Source organism: Tupaia chinensis, unplaced genomic scaffold (assembly GCF_000334495.1).
Source record: "Tupaia chinensis unplaced genomic scaffold, TupChi_1.0 Scaffold139602_1, whole genome shotgun sequence".
Taxonomy (NCBI): domain Eukaryota; kingdom Metazoa; phylum Chordata; class Mammalia; order Scandentia; family Tupaiidae; genus Tupaia; species Tupaia belangeri.
Window position 1 is genome coordinate 621,173 of NW_006199485.1, and position 14,849 is coordinate 636,021.

The 14,849-nt window shown below is 42.9% G+C and overlaps 1 long non-coding RNA gene across 2 annotated transcripts in view; it reads right to left on the reverse strand.

Annotated features, from left to right (window-relative positions):
- Positions 1-12,444: 12,444 nt before the first annotated feature.
- Positions 12,445-14,849, reverse strand: part of LOC102485409 (uncharacterized) — a 29,857-nt gene continuing 27,452 nt past the window's right edge. The window contains exon 3 of one of the 2 annotated variants that reach the window (XR_001371408.1): positions 12,445-12,606. This is a non-coding gene — a long non-coding RNA (uncharacterized LOC102485409). Of the gene's footprint in view, positions 12,607-13,685; positions 13,730-14,849 lie in introns of those variants that run through there. The other variant, XR_336526.2, reaches the window with a different exon arrangement.

Sequence of the window (14,849 nt, forward strand, 5' to 3'; positions counted from 1 at the left end):
TCTATAATGGTAACCTCAACTTTTCAACACTTTTACCCATCTGAAGGGCTGAAGCTTAACCAACCTCTTTGTCCCCCTCCTTGACTGAGGGAAGAGACTGAGAAATCATTTCAGCAGCCGAGGGCTGCTTTGCTCCGGGAAACATCTGTCTCGGGAGGCAAGCAAACCAGGAGGTATCAGTAACAGAAATAAAATATAGCAAGGACATCACCTTCTCGATCTGTTCCTGGGTTGTGCTTTGAGAAGGATTGTCCCCGGACTCCTTGTAATTTAGGGTGTAGAAATCAGAGACAAAAGGATCTTGTTGTAATAGTTTTCTCATTACCATCTTGGGAAATTTCCAGCAAAGGTCTGGGAAAATAACACGATGCCCCTGATGCTAGTAATACAGCCTGACTTGTAATTCCAGCTTTCACGGCACCACAGACGTGAATGAAAAACAAATTTCTAAGCTGGAGTTGAACACTGTGTCTATAAAGGAGGTCCACAGAGAAAGTCGTGGAGCTCTTTTTAAATATCAGTGGTCAACTCTGCTTTTTCTAGGAAGGAAGATTTTGGACTTCCAATTTTATGCACGAGGGAACCCCAGTTCTCAAATCCAGATAGCTTTGTTTTGGGGTCTTAACAAAGCAAGATTTGTTTTTAAAATGCTTCCATGAAGGAAGGCCTAAGGATTGCTTTTTATTGTTAAGGTACAAATCCTTCACGCATAAGAGAAGGGGCATTAATATTACATATCATATGATCTATACATGATCTATCTGATATAATATGTTATAATGATAATATATATAGCAAATAAAGAACAAAAAAACAGTGATGTGCTTGGATATTTGATAAATTATGACATCTTATTTTCAGAAAAGCCTTTGTAGAAGATATCATACCAAAGGGTTCCTCTGTAAGGCATGCTGGCTTCTCCAGCAAACCAAGCTAAGAGACTTTTTCTCAAAGGTGAGCTGATTTTCTTAACCCCATAATGAGAGGCACTCATAAAGACTAGCAGATGGCATAATTGTTACGATCCTGGACTCCCACGCCATTGCCCACAGTTCACGTCCTGAACCTGATAGCTTAAAACACACTCCGGGCGCGTGTGCATGCGTGCTCAAAATCCTGAGAGGAGAATGGAGGAGAAGAGATTGCACCGTGGCCATCCCCACGAGGGGGGTAATTTCTCACTTTCTGTCTCTCTGTCTCTTTGGCAAGTGCATGGACCCTATAGCAAAAATCTCGAAAAAAGAAAAGCACTCATATACATTGAGTTTGCTGTGTTAGATCAAGCTTGGTTTTAAGTGCTTTATATCTGATTTAATTTGATTCTCACACCACCCTATATGAAAAAACAAATTCACACAACTAGAAGTCTCCATTTACTCCTTTCTTTAGACACAGCATTTATTGTTTACTGTTAGGCTCTATACTGAGGACTGAGGATTTGGAAGCAAAAAAGACTGAGTACATGAGGGAAAAATAGGCCCATAAACAAACAGGCAGAAAAAAAAAATTTAAAGAAGGCAGGGTGCAGAATGATGGCACATTGGCTTCTAAGTCAGAGGGTCTCGAGGTGGATCTCAGCTCTGTTCTGAGGGCATACGAGGCCTTCTCTAGGCTTCAAGTGCCTAATCCATTAAAAGGCAATAATGATACTGGTTGTGGCAAGGATTAAAAGATACCTACATGTCACCCACATAGTAAGGAACTGACATCTAGTATTTACTCAATAAATGCTACTACCTACTCCTAATTATCACCGCTAGTGCTGTAACAACGTAGTCAGGTATTCCAGCAGGACAAAGAACATTTCAGAAGAAGTTTCCATCTCTCACATCAATTTCACTCCTGACAGATGTTACCAGATTTTCAAGGACTGTCTGCAGAGCAGAGCTAAATGATGGCAGCTCCTCAGTCTATAGGAAGAATAGCCTTATGCTCTCTCTCCTGGGAAGGAACGCCTGCTTGTTTCTGAGATTACATTCTTTTTAAAATTTTTATGTCCTTTTGAAAGTTCATGTGTTGGGGGCAGTAGACGGTGTAGTGATTAAGGCACTGGACTCCCACATGAACAACTGCGGTTTGATTCCTGGACCTGGTGGCTTACTTTCTCACTTTCCCTCTCTCTCTCTCTCTGGTGAGCATGGAGTCCTATAGCAAGTTTAAAAAATAATACTAATGGTAAAAAAAAATTAAATAGTTCTAAAATAAAATAAAGTTCATGTGTGTGTGCTAGAATGTTTGGTCTTTATAGAATAATGAAGATAACATATGACATTTGTGGAGGAATATTAATGGCTTTATTTTGCAAAATGAAGAATTGATGATGTAATATAGAAACCCTCTCCGATCAAATTTTAAAAATAATTTTCTTGATTTACAAATCGGGAAACCACCGGATTATACAAATATGCTTTTTAGCAAAAGCCCATTTTTGTCCTAGGAGAAGAGCATGCTGAGGATCACACAACTCTTTTTCTTTTTTTCTTTTTTAATCTGTTTTTATTTTTCTGTGGCAAACAGGGCTTTTGTGATGCCTCTTTGAATGAGACTCAGTTTTCTAAGTGATGCATCTGCTTTTAATGCCTGAAATGCTTGGATGGAACAGACATACCTTCCCTGGTCTGGGTTTTCTTAAATAGCCAGAAGTCTTCATGATAAAGACAAGCAACCATCTAATAGAGAAATAACTCCCGAGACAAAGTGCGATGGCTGTATGATGTCGCTCCCTGACAACCTATAAATGGACCATATTGATGAAGTGAACGGGACCCTCTCTGGTCATTTTCAGCCAGAAACTAATAACCCCCGTCATGATATCAGGCATGCAATAACCTCAGTTAAAACTAGGTTCGTCAAATAAATCACTCAGGAGTTTTTCTATTTCTTCCTCTGGACACATTGCACATCTGCTTAGTGAAAGGAGGAAAGAAGTCTTTTCTTTGATCAAGGTTTTTTTTTTTTTATTTTTTAATATTCTTGTATCTGTCCCTGGGGATGCTATCTTTTCAAGTGGGTGCAGATAGTACATCATTTTCTAATGAATGTGGAGAATTTATGAATTGAAGCTATAAAACGAAATATGAGGGATTTTAGTTGATCTCCATCTATATTTTACATTGTCATGAGAAAATCAACTGGACCACAAAGCCGTATTGTACCCACTTCACTAAATCTCCTGATCTCGCACGACCTTTTCAATGTGTTCCGTTTGTGGCCACATGTGGGAGAGGGGTACTCACAGAGGATTGCTTTGTACTTTCCCCCCATACGTCTAAATACATGTTACACTTTTCATACCCTCCTGGTGTGGACAGTAGGGCTTGGCTGGCGCATCGGCCAGCAGCTTCAGCTAATGTCATTCGTTCTCATCGTTGGCGCTCTGTCCATGCTCTCCAGGTACTGGATGAATTGCGACACTTCTGAACTGGACGTGGCTGTCATCCTGTGTCCTCCGGATCTTAAAAGCGCTAAGTCAGCCTGAGAATTATGGATAAAGGATGTCTTTTCTCCATGGAAAATGAAAAATTGCAGAAGTTGTACAGACAAGTGAGGAAGCTGAGCTCTCCTAAACTTTTTCTTCTTTCTCGAAGAAAAGTGGATGAAAAGGCAGAGGCTCCAGTTTGCTCTTGTTGGTCTGTTCTACACTGTTTTTGTGGATTTTTTTTTGTGTGTGTGTGTGTGGTTGGTTGTTTTTTTGGTTTGTTTGTTTTGTTTTGTTTTTGTTCTTTTTTAGGCTTTTGCCTTGGTATGTGTGTGTGCTCCTCAGTAGAGAGAGACAGAGGGAGCAAAAGTAAGGAAATCACACCCCAGGGAAGATGACCATGCCACAATCTCTTCTCAGGATTTTGGACACACAGTGTGCTCCGTGTGATTTTTTTCAAACTGCTAGGCCCAGGACTTGAACCTCAATCAGCCACGTGGGAGTCCAGCACCTTAACCACCATGCCGCCTGCTTGTTTCTATTCTACCAGTTTTATTTGAGAAGGGTCTATTACAGTAGAAAGAACATAGGACTAGAGTTCAGTAGACCCAAGTTCAAGCCCAGCCCTGCTTCCTGGCAGCTGAGACAGGAGTATTCCATTGGCGAATTTGAGATACTGCTTCTGATCAGGTAGAATAGTTGTTAGAAATGTGATGAGTCTCCTCCCAAGAGGAGAATCAAGGAGATGGAGTTGCTCTGTGTCCATCCTCCCTTGGGGGCGATTTCTCACTTTCCCCCTCACTGTCTCACTTTCTCTCACTGTCCCTCTCTGGCAAGCACAGAAACCCTATGAAAGAAACTAAAGAAAGTAAAAAAGAAAAGACATTTGATGAGCTGAGGTCCAGAAGTCCTTTAGCACTTTTCCTGCTATGCGAGAGCTACCCAATAAGTGGTTCTCTTCCTGAGTTCAAGGCCTAGCCTTGCACCTTCTAACTGTGTGACCTGGAGCACGTTTCTGAATTCTCTGACCCTCCGCTCCCCCTCTGCAGAATAAAGACCATTATAAAACATATCTTGTACGGTGACTGTGACTGAGCCAATTGGCATAAAGTACCTAGGATGGTGCCTGAGATAGAGTAGATGTTATTTACTGTTACATATTACTATTACTTTGAAAAACTTCTTACTATTATTTTAGCCGTTATTTTTCTTGGTTATTTTTCTTGAGCCTCTTTTTCTTCAGCTGGAAAATGGGGGGATTGGACCAGAGAATACCTCTGTTCTTCTAGCTCTACACGGCATCTGAGCCAGTAACCATCTCTGACTTCCCATGCAATGTGAGATGACAGTTCTACGATTTGCTTTTCCTACCAATGCAGTTCCTTAGAGGCATAGTAAATAGCCGTTATTTATCAAGTGTCTGCTATATACCTGGCGTACTTACTTCTCCAATAATTGTTTTAGTTTGAACAATTATAGATTGGGACCAGCAGTTAGCGTAATGGCTATGTCGCTGGACTCCCATGTAGTCGACCACAGTTCGAGTCCCGGACCTGGTGGCTTAAACTCATCCCAGGTGTTGTGTGTGTGTGTGCGTGTGTGTGTGTGTGTGTGTGTGTGTGTGTACCCAAGATCCCAAGAGGAGAAACGAGGAGAAGAGATTGTGGCGTGGTCATCCACCCTGTGGGATAATTTCTCACTTCCTGTCTCTCTGTCTCTCTGTCTTTCTGGTGAACGCACATGCCTTATAGCAAAAACCTCTCAAAAAAAAAGAAAAGAAAAAAAAGAAAGAAAGAATTATAGATTTACAGCAAAGTTACAAAGAGAATATAAAGTTGCTATATATGCCTCATCCCGTTTCAGTTTCCACTAATGTTATCATCTTATGTTACCACGACACATTTGAGCTAAGAAACCAGCATTGCTGTAGGACGATTAGTTGAACTCCAGGCATTATTGGTTCTCTGCCAGTGTTTTTTGTTTTTGTTTTATTTTTCTTTTCATTCATATCCTTTTTCTGTTCCAGAAAAACTGTGACCATTTCTCGGTCTTGTTTTTCATGACCTTGTCAGTTCGAAGTCCAGTGTTGTGTAGAATCTCTCTGAGTTTGGGCTGTCCAATATTTTCTTCATGCTTAGACTATGGCTTTGGAGAGAATACCCCCCAGGGAGGGTCAGTGCCCTCATCTCGCCACGTCTGTGGGTACTTCATGATATTCTGGGGACCTGATGAGTGATGTTACCTGGCACACCTTCAAATGCAGTAGCCCTTTGTGTGACTCTGTCGTAGGTTAGTCACTCCACAGTCGAAGGACATCAGGATTGTTTTCAGCTTGTGGCGATTGTAAAGAAAGCCTCTATAAAAATTTACATACAGCTTTTTCCATGAACATGCATTTTTCTTTTACGTGGATAAACTCCTAGGAGTGAGTAAGATTGTTGAGTCATGTGACAAGTTTGTGTGTTTAACATAAAACTGTTAAACAAAGTGAAGGTACCAATTTAAATTTCAAGTGGCATTTTTCTTTGAGAGATTTTTTTGCTATAGGGTGCGTGTGTTTGCCAAAGAGACAGACAGAAAGCTAGAAGTCAACCCTCCCCCTGCCCCAGGGAATGGCCATGCTGCAATCCCTTTTCCTCCATTCTCCTCTTGGGGTTTTAGGCATGCATGCACATATACCCAGCATGAGTTTCAAGCCATAGGGTATGGAACTCGAACCATGGTCAACCACGTGAGAGTCCAGTACCCTAACCATTATGCCTTCTGCTGACCCCTAAAGTAGCATTTTATGAGAGTTCTAGTTCTCCCTATCTATGGCAACACTTGGTGTTGTCTGGCTTTTTTTTAGCCATTCTAATAATTGTATGGAAGTATCTAAATTATAGTTTTAATTTGCATTTCCCTAATGACTAATATATTGAGCATTTTTAAATAAACTTATTTATACAATATATCTTCTTTCGTGAAGTTTCTATTCAAATGTCTTGCCCATTTTTTAAAAAGTAGGCTTTTAGGGACCGGCAGATGGCATAATGATTACGTTGGTGGACTCTCAAAGAGTCGACCACAGTTCGAGTCCCAGACCTGGGGGGCTTAAAACTCACAGTGGGCATGTATGCATGTGTGCCCAAAATTCAGAGAGGAGAAAGGAGGAGAGGGGATTGCAGTGTGGCCAACCCCCCGGAGGGTGACTTCTCACTTTCTTTCTCTCTCGCTCTCTAGCGAATACATGCACTCTATAGCAAAAATCTCTCTCAAAAAAAAGTTATTTTTCATGATTGAGATTTGAGCTTTCCTTACATAACTCTGCATCTAAGTCCTTTTTTAGATATGCAACTTGCAAATGTTTGTCCTAATGCATGGTGGAATTTCTGTTTTGTTTTTCATTCTCTTGTCTTTTGAAGAGCAAAAGTTCTTAATTTTGATGAAATCAAATCTGTCAATATTTTTCTTTTATACCTCGTGTGTTTGGTGTTGCAGCTAAGAAATAGGTGCTACCCAACATTACAAAGATTTTCTTTGCATGTCTTTTGACAGCCATATAAGTTTTACACTTTGTGTTTAGGCCTAGTGTTCATTCTGAGTCCATTTTTGTATTGAATATGAGGATGGTGCCTGAGATAGAGTAGATGTTATTTACTGTTACATATTACTATTACTTTGAAAAACTTCTTACTATTATTTTAGCCGTTATTTTTCTTGGTTATTTTTCTTGAGCCTCTTTTTCTTCAGCTGGAAAATGGGGGGATTGGACCAGAGAATACCTCTGTTCTTCTAGCTCTACACGGCATCTGAGCCAGTAACCATCTCTGACTTCCCATGCAATGTGAGATGACAGTTCTACGATTTGCTTTTCCTACCAATGCAGTTCCTTAGAGGCATAGTAAATAGCCGTTATTTATCAAGTGTCTGCTATATACCTGGCGTACTTACTTCTCCAATAATTGTTTTAGTTTGAACAATTATAGATTGGGACCAGCAGTTAGCGTAATGGCTATGTCGCTGGACTCCCATGTAGTCGACCACAGTTCGAGTCCCGGACCTGGTGGCTTAAACTCATCCCAGGTGTTGTGTGTGTGTGTGCGTGTGTGTGTGTGTGTGTGTGTGTATACCCAAGATCCCAAGAGGAGAAACGAGGAGAAGAGATTGTGGCGTGGTCATCCACCCTGTGGGATAATTTCTCACTTCCTGTCTCTCTGTCTCTCTGTCTTTCTGGTGAACGCACATGCCTTATAGCAAAAACCTCTCAAAAAAAAAGAAAAGAAAAAAAAGAAAGAAAGAATTATAGATTTACAGCAAAGTTACAAAGAGAATATAAAGTTGCTATATATGCCTCATCCCGTTTCAGTTTCCACTAATGTTATCATCTTATGTTACCACGACACATTTGAGCTAAGAAACCAGCATTGCTGTAGGACGATTAGTTGAACTCCAGGCATTATTGGTTCTCTGCCAGTGTTTTTTGTTTTTGTTTTATTTTTCTTTTCATTCATATCCTTTTTCTGTTCCAGAAAAACTGTGACCATTTCTCGGTCTTGTTTTTCATGACCTTGTCAGTTCGAAGTCCAGTGTTGTGTAGAATCTCTCTGAGTTTGGGCTGTCCAATATTTTCTTCATGCTTAGACTATGGCTTTGGAGAGAATACCCCCCAGGGAGGGTCAGTGCCCTCATCTCGCCACGTCTGTGGGTACTTCATGATATTCTGGGGACCTGATGAGTGATGTTACCTGGCACACCTTCAAATGCAGTAGCCCTTTGTGTGACTCTGTCGTAGGTTAGTCACTCCACAGTCGAAGGACATCAGGATTGTTTTCAGCTTGTGGCGATTGTAAAGAAAGCCTCTATAAAAATTTACATACAGCTTTTTCCATGAACATGCATTTTTCTTTTACGTGGATAAACTCCTAGGAGTGAGTAAGATTGTTGAGTCATGTGACAAGTTTGTGTGTTTAACATAAAACTGTTAAACAAAGTGAAGGTACCAATTTAAATTTCAAGTGGCATTTTTCTTTGAGAGATTTTTTTGCTATAGGGTGCGTGTGTTTGCCAAAGAGACAGACAGAAAGCTAGAAGTCAACCCTCCCCCTGCCCCAGGGAATGGCCATGCTGCAATCCCTTTTCCTCCATTCTCCTCTTGGGGTTTTAGGCATGCATGCACATATGCCCAGCATGATTTTCAAGCCATAGGGTATGGAACTCGAACCATGGTCAACCACGTGAGAGTCCAGTACCCTAACCATTATGCCTTCTGCTGACCCCTAAAGTAGCATTTTATGAGAGTTCTAGTTCTCCCTATCTATGGCAACACTTGGTGTTGTCTGGCTTTTTTTTAGCCATTCTAATAATTGTATGGAAGTATCTAAATTATAGTTTTAATTTGCATTTCCCTAATGACTAATATATTGAGCATTTTTAAATAAACTTATTTATACAATATATCTTCTTTCGTGAAGTTTCTATTCAAATGTCTTGCCCATTTTTTAAAAAGTAGGCTTTTAGGGACCGGCAGATGGCATAATGATTACGTTGGTGGACTCTCAAAGAGTCGACCACAGTTCGAGTCCCAGACCTGGGGGGCTTAAAACTCACAGTGGGCATGTATGCATGTGTGCCCAAAATTCAGAGAGGAGAAAGGAGGAGAGGGGATTGCAGTGTGGCCAACCCCCCGGAGGGTGACTTCTCACTTTCTTTCTCTCTCGCTCTCTAGCGAATACATGCACTCTATAGCAAAAATCTCTCTCAAAAAAAAGTTATTTTTCATGATTGAGATTTGAGCTTTCCTTACATAACTCTGCATCTAAGTCCTTTTTTAGATATGCAACTTGCAAATGTTTGTCCTAATGCATGGTGGAATTTCTGTTTTGTTTTTCATTCTCTTGTCTTTTGAAGAGCAAAAGTTCTTAATTTTGATGAAATCAAATCTGTCAATATTTTTCTTTTATACCTCGTGTGTTTGGTGTTGCAGCTAAGAAATAGGTGCTACCCAACATTACAAACATTTTCTTTGCATGTCTTTTGACAGCCTTATAGTTTTACACTGTGTGTTTAGGCCTAGTGTTCATTCTGAGTCCATTTTTGTATTGAATGTGAGGTGTGGGTTGAGGCTCATTTTTAGCAGATGGCTATTGAATTGTTTGAGCACATTCTCTGAAGGGACCATCCTCTCACCATGGAATTGCCTTCGCACTTTTGTCAAAAGATCAATTGACCATGCATGTATGGGTCATTTCCTGCACTCTATATTCTGTTCCATTGATCTGTATCTCTGTGCTTACTCTCTCATTGCTTTTGTTTTGTTTGGCTTTCCTTAGTTGCACTTGGGCCAGGCTCACCGGCCCATTCATTTACAGATAAGCAAACCTATTTCTACACAAGCTGGTTCCACACATGACCCAAAACCCACACTTGAATCTTGTTCTGTCAGTCTTGGCCAGTGAGAAAATCAGTCTAAGTTTCAGTTCAACTAAACAATCTACTACTCACTGACATTCCAAGAAACATTGATTAAAAAGAAAATCCACAGTGTTTTAATAATGTAGGGCCATGATGGACTGAGACAGTGGAGTCGAGACGGTCCATTCTCTCTGCCCTGCCTTGTCTGGTCCCCCTGAGCACCCTAAGGAAGAGGCCACATGCTCTTCTTTCAGTGCCAGAGACGAAATAGGGAAGTAAGAGCCATGACCCTGTGAGGGTTAACAGTGATGGCTACACAGTCCCATTTGTAACCGTGAAGAAAGAACCCTGAGCAGAGGCTCACGAAGCCGGTGTATTAGAATGTTACCCCCAAAGACTGCAAGATTTGGGGCCTTTTGATTACATTCTGAAACTTGTACCTTTTAAATGTAAAAACCGTGACCAATGTAAATTCATTTGAGTTTATCCGGCTGAGTCATTCATAGAAGCATTCGAGGTCATTGTACGCTTATATCATTTAAGTATTTATAGGTTTTTATTTTTTTTCACCATAACTGTTCTGTTCTACAATTTAACAGAAAACACTGTGCTCACATTTTTTTCATGCAAAGCAGCTGTACCAGCTAACTTCAGGAAAGTGATTGAAAACAGAACCTGAGACCTCAAAATCCAGTCTGTGGTTAAGAGCCCATTTTACAGGGGAAATCTCACCATATCCAAAGAAATAAATAAAGAATTTTTTAAAAATCCTTAAGTAGTCAAAGTTCTCTAATTTGGACTGATGTTAAAGGCAGATACACTTTACCTTTTCCATTTCAGAGGAGCCCTTTTCCCTCCCTTTCTCTCGTATGGATTTGACTGTAGTGTGAGGCCGAACATGTTTTCTGAAATTTAAGCATTTTCAGTAAGAACCTGATATGACCCAGCTGAGCTGTAAAACACCTGTTAGGCCTGTCCCCAACACTGGGATGACAAAGGACGTCTGCTGAACACAGAGGGCCTTGAATTAGTCCAGTAGAACACACCTTTGTGGGGGCCCTCAGGGACTCTGGCTTAATGAATAAAGAGGAGCGATTTATAATTAGCCTAGCAATTGTGCTCAATGGGTGTTTCCAACGTGATTGAAATGTGTGCCGAAACCAAGTTGAAAAGTGCCTATAATTCTAATTACATGGTTGTTTTTTATGTTTTTCCCCCAGCTTGGAAAATCTATTTTCTATGTACAAAAGGAAAGGGAGTGTGAAAAGGCTGTTTCTTAGGAACCTACTACGTGTTCAACACATGGTGTTCATTACTTCGTGTTAGCCTCATAGAGCCTCTGAGAGGTAGATAATAAATTCCGCATGGGAGGGGCTCAAAGATGAGGTTGCTAGATCTTTATTTCTCTTAGAAAAGTGATGGCATTCCCAGGAAACTCTACCTGCCTCACAGGGACATGACAGCCTACAGTAAGTTCAAGAAGTTCAAGTGTTGGCAGTCACACCCTGGAATGTCAGCATTAGAAATCTCCATCTGAGTTAGGTGGCTGCATTGTGCCCCCCCCCCCAAGTCCCCTTGCCCACTGACAGATGAGACTCCATCAAGATCTGGACCAACAGCCCCAAATTTACCATATAGGTTCTGAAGAACCATCTCCAAAGAGTGGCGAAATTCAGTTCCTATTGCCTAGGAGCAGTTGAACCAGTTCATTGACATCTGTGTCACTCCCCACTTAAAATCTTGCCATGGACCCAACCTCTGGGGCTCGGTCAGTACCATATTGGACTACAGAGCTGGAAACCACATGCTGACCACGGTTCAAGTACCCAGCCTGGTCTACTGGAAAACATACCAGGTGTTGGTGTGCGTGTCTAGGATCCTGGAGAGCTAGTGGGAGGGGATCAGGCCATGACTGAACCCTGTGGAGGGTGCTTCTCCTGCCCCCACCCCCCCCAACCCCACCTCCCCCGTGCACCAACCACCCCCACCTCCTCCGTGCACATATGCCCTATCCTGAATGGAAAAAAATTCTGCCATAAGTACCCCCATCCCCACTGAGAATGGAACACGGACCACTTGCCATGGCCTCCAATGCCCTGGTTAGTATCTCCTCTTTCTGCCTCTGCCCTGCTGTCTCCCAGTCTCTCCAGAACACATATCCTTTTCCTGACCTGGGACTTTGGTTCCTGCTCTTCGTTTGGCTTGGTCCTTTCTCCCAACCCCACTTTCCTTCTCCTCCTCTGGCTCTCAGCTTCAATGACACCTTGTCCAAGAGTCTATCCTTGGCTTTGTCACATATGCCCTTCCACTGTGCTCAGTTTCACACCTTGCCTATTGCCCTTGTAGCATTTACTATTTGTAATTACATGTGGTAATTAATTTGAATACTTGGGGTTTTTTCTTTCTCTTTTTTTTTTGTTTTTTTGTTTGTTTTTTGTCAGTCTCTCCCCACTAGATGGAAACCTCCATGGAGGCAAGATCTGAGATTGTTTTAGTCTCCAGTTTATTTTCATAACCCAGGAAAAAATAGCAAAAAACCTGGCACATAGCAAAAACCTGTAAGCATTTGTCAGAAGAATAAATAAGAGGACGGGCATGCCGACATTGCTGTGTAGCAGGGATGGTGTCCAGGACAACTCGACTTCCCCAGGAGGTACCGCATGGCTCTTCATGGGTGGGACTGTGGATCATGCCAAGTTGAGTTATGTCACCTTCTTGCATCATTGCAGACTCAGGCCACAAGCATTCCTCCCTGGGACAGGAGTTCAGTGCCCATGACAGCCTGAAACTTCTTTCTAAAGAGAAGACAGAAAGTGAGAAATCACCCCACAAGGGGAATGGCCACATCACAATACCTTGTTGGAGAAATCACCCCCCAAGGGGATTGGCCACATCACAATACCTTCTCCTCCATTCTCTCAGGATCTTGGCCACACATGTACACGCACCTGGCGTGAGTCTAAGCCACCAGGTCCAGGACTCGAACCGCGGTCAGCTACATGGGAGTCTATAGCCATTACCAGCCAACTGCTGATCCTGAATGCAATTTTTATTTTGAGAGAGTGAGAGAGAGAGATTTTTTTTTCTTTTTTTGGAGAGGTTTTTGCTATAGGGCGCGTGTGCGTGCCAGACAGACAGAGAGAAAGAAAGTGAGAAATCACCCCCCGGGGGGGATGACCACACCGCAGTCCCCTCTCCTCCATTCTCCTCTCGGGATCTTCGGCACACACGCACACGTGCCCAGCATGAGTTTAAGCCACGGGGTCTGGGACTCAAACCTCAGTCGACTACACGGGAGTCCAGCGACATAGCCATTACGCTAACTGCTGGTCCCCAGAGAGAGATTTTTTTATAGAGTGTACTTGTGCTCATTGTAGAGACAGAGAAGCAGAAAGTGAGAAATCACCCCCCCTCCCCCCAGAGGGACTGGCCACACCACAATCCCTTCTCTCCTTCTCCTTCATTCTCTTCTCTGGACTTTGGGCATGCACACACATGCGCCTGGCATGAGTTTTAAGCCACTGGGTCCAGGACTCGAACCATGATAGGATTACGTGGGAGTCCAGTGGCATAACCATTACTCCATCTGTGGGGCTCAAGAATGCAATTTTGTAAACACATCTCTTTTGACTGAGAAGCTGGCAGAGCCCGGCATATACTGTGATCTCTTCCTTTCAGCTCTGCTTCCTCACACACTCCCTTTGATGGAGGACATACAAGCCATCCCACAATTCCAAGAGGGATAACGAGGAGACTCAAAGGTGCTGTGGGGGTTAGCAAGGCCCGGTGGGGGAAATTGAGGCCAGGATTCTTCCTACAGCAACGCAACTGTTTACTCCTCCTGGGAGCCTGAGCAGGTATACTGCGAGTCGTGGTGAGAGTTCTTCGGTTTCGTTGGCATTTGCTATGTGCCGAGCCCTGGAAGTGGAGACGACAACATTGGCCTCATTTTGCAGATGCATAAAGTGGGGCACACAGACTCACACAGTGAGAAAGCCTGACTTAGGATCTATCCCATCTACCCACAGTGCCAAGGGAAGATTTGGGGTACTTAAAGTTGTTGGTTGTTGCCTAAATCTAACCTTCCTCTGACATGGAGTCTCCAATGGGTGGTGTCCAGCAGCCAGTGGTCCAGGCCACATGCAACCTCTGGAGCAAACTGTCTCAAACTTGCCATTCTTTGGGACCCAGACTAGCGGCCACACAGTGGATGCAAGAAAAATCCCTTTGTCTGGACTCAGCTCGGAAAGGGATTGAGACATGGAACTCATCCAGAGGCTGTGGCAGCCATTTTGCTGCCCAGCAGTGCAAAGTTGTTTCTTTATAAAGATGATGTCAGGTAGGAGCACCGTGGGTTAGCTGATGTCGTCTTCAGTCCCAGGCTGTTCGATTCTTTACTGGTATGGGCTTTGCATCTGACCAGGCTAGACTTGGACCTATTAAATCTCTTTCTGGCTTCTGACCTCAGACAAATATTGGATCATTGGAAAAGTCATGATATTGTGTTTTTGCATAAAAAACAATGTCATGACTTTTCTGATGACTTTTCACTTCTCCACTTCCTCATTTGCAAAGTGAGTGCAATGCACATAGCTCTTAAATGTTGTGAGGATGAGCCGGTGGATAGAAAGCACAAATGGCACCCAGCTCGTAGGTTTTAGCTGCTGCTGTTATTTCCATGTGAGCCACACCAACCACCTTGTCTGCAGGGAAACCAGTGGGCTGGGTGGCCACCACCACCCTCCATGCCCCACAGCTCCTTCCTCAGCAATGGCTCCACCCCTCTTGCCCAGCTCACAAGCCCTGCATTGTTCTTGCTTTGCCTCCTAGACCAGGAGTAAGGGCTGTCCGCCCAATCAGCAGCTGCCCTGCCCAGGGCGAGGCTGCTGCCTGCTCTTGGCTGCAAGAATTGAAAGAGGAGGTGGTGGCTGTTGAGTGACACACCTGGGAGACCCACCCTTGGGGGAATTCCCAAGAGTAAATTCCAGCTGCCACTTTTTGTGATGGGGGTTTGGGAATTGGGGCCGAATGACAGATC